Source organism: Petromyzon marinus, unplaced genomic scaffold (genome assembly GCF_048934315.1).
Source record: "Petromyzon marinus isolate PM22_M1 ecotype Great Lakes invasive population unplaced genomic scaffold, UKy_Petmar_22M1.pri1.0 PM_G_Scaffold_29, whole genome shotgun sequence".
Taxonomy (NCBI): Eukaryota; Metazoa; Chordata; class Hyperoartia; order Petromyzontiformes; family Petromyzontidae; genus Petromyzon; species Petromyzon marinus.
The window spans coordinates 2497501-2500000 of record NW_027422861.1 but is presented as its reverse complement, the minus strand read 5'-3'; positions in this window follow the sequence as shown (position 1 = coordinate 2500000).

Here is a 2500-nt window from a genome sequence, read left to right as displayed (position 1 = left end):
CTAGAAATTGGCGGCGATGTCTCTCTTGTGGCTCACGGGGCTGTTAGGGTGGCACAGAAATCCCTCGGAATGGGAAAACGGGTAATTTTCGTGTCGCCACATTGCATGCGAACCGCATGAAACTTCCAGAGGCATTTGCAGCAGAAATGCATGTGCAGTCAAAAAATTGAATATTTTTCACGGATAGACCCCGTGAAACGCTAGAAATTGGCGGGGATGTGTCTCTTGTGGCTCACGGGGCTGTTAGGGTGGCACAGAAATCCCTCGGAATGGGAAAAAACGGGTCATTTTCGTGTCGCCACATTGCATGCGAACCGCATGAAACTTCCAGAGGCATTTGCAGCAGGAATGCATGTGCACTCAAAAAATGTGATATTTTTCACGGAGAGACCCCGTGAAACGCTAGAAGTGGGCGGGGATGTCTCTCTTGTGGCTCACGGGGCTGTTAGGGTGGCACAGAAATCCCTCGGAATGGGAAAACGGGTCATTTTCGTGTCGCCACATTGCATACGAACCGCATGAAACTTCCAGAGGCATTTGCAGCAGGAATGCATGTGCACTCAAAAAAGTGAATATTTCTCACGGATAGACCCCGTGATACGCTAGAAATTGTCGGGGATGTCTCTCTTGTGGCTCACGGGGCTGTTAGGGTGGCACAGAAATCCCTCGGAATGGGAAAACGGGTCATTTTCGTGTCGCCACATTGCATGCGAACCGCATGCAACTTCCAGAGGCATTTGCAGCAGAAATGCATGTGCAGTCAAAAAAAAATTGATATTTTTCACGGATAGACCCCGTGAAACGCTAGAAATTGGCGGGGATGTGTCTCTTGTGGCTCACGGGGCTGTTCGGGTCGCACAGAAATCCCTGGGAATGGGAAAACGGGTCATTTTCGTGTTGCCACATTGCGTACGAACCGCATGAAACTTCCAGAGGCATTTGCAGCAGGAATGCATGTGCACTCAAAAACTTCTATATGTTTCACGGATAGACCCCGTGAAACGCTAGAAATTGGCGGGGATGTGTCTCTTGTGGCTCACGGGGCTGTTAGGGTGGCACAGAACTCCCTCGGAATGGGAAAAGGGGTCATTTTCGTGTTGCCACATTGCATAGGAACGCCATGAAACTTCCAGAGGCATTTGCAGCAGAAAGGCACGTGCACTCAAAAATTTTAATATTTTTCACGCATAGACCCCGTCAAACGCTAGAAGTTGGCGGGGATGTCTCTCTTGTGGCTCACGGGGCTGTTAGGGTCGCACAGAAATGCCTCGGAATGGGAAAACGGGTCATTTTTGTGTGGCCACATTGCATAGGAACGGCATGAAACTTCCAGAGGCATTTGCAGCAGGAATGCATGTGCACTCAAAAACGTCTATATTTTTCACGGATAGACCCCGTGAAACGCTATGAATTGGCGGGGATGTCTCTCTTGTGGCTCACGGGCGCTGTTAGTTAGGGTCGCACAGAAATCCCTCGGAATGGGAAAAGGGGTCATTTTCGTGTTGCCACATTGCGTACGAACGGCATGAAACTTCCAGAGGCATCTGCAGCAGAAATGCATGTGCACTCAAAAACGTCTATATTTTTCACGGATAGACCCCGTGAAACGCTAGAAATTGGCGGGGATGTGTCTCTTGTGGCTCACGGGGCTGTTAGGGTCGCACAGAAATCCCTCGGAATGGGAAAACGGGTCATTTTCGTGTTGCCACAATTGGCATACGAACGGCATGAAACTTCCAGAGGCATTTGCAGCAGAAATGCATGTGCACTCAAAAACGTGAATATTTTTTCACGGATAGACCCCGTCAAACGCTCGAATTTGGCGGGGATGTTTCTCTTGTGGGTCACGGGGCTGTTCGGCTCGCACAGAACTCCCTTGGTCCACCTGATTCGTGCATACAGGCAGCAACTAAAACTCTGTAAACCTGCTGTGAGGACATCTAAACAGTGGACCAGTGAGGCTGTGGAAGATTTGCGGGCGTGCTTAGACTGTACTGACTGGGATATGTTCACGACTGCTACCAATAGTCTGGATGAACTCACAGAGGCTGTGTACATCAGCTTCTGTGAGGACTGCTGTATCCCAACACGTACCAGGGTGAACTTTAACAACAACAAGCCCTGGTTCTCAGCAAAGCTCAAAAGGTTGAGGTTGGAGAAGGAGGAAGCGTTTAGGAGTGGGGATAGAGACAGATTCAAGGAGTCGAAGAACAGGTTTAGCAAAGCGGTGAGAGAGGCTAAACGACTGTACTCAGAGACACTAAAACACCAGTTCTCTACTAACGACGCTGCTTCTGTCTGCCAAAGGGCTCAGGCACATCACCAACTACAAACCCAGAGCGCCCCACACCACTAACGACTCCCGCCTAGCCAACGACCTGAACGAGTTCTACCGTAGATTTGAAAGACAATTGGACTGTCCTGAACCACCCCTTCCCACCCAAGAGGCCCCATCCCCCACCCATACTACAGAAACGACTCTCTCCTTTCAGGAGGGAGA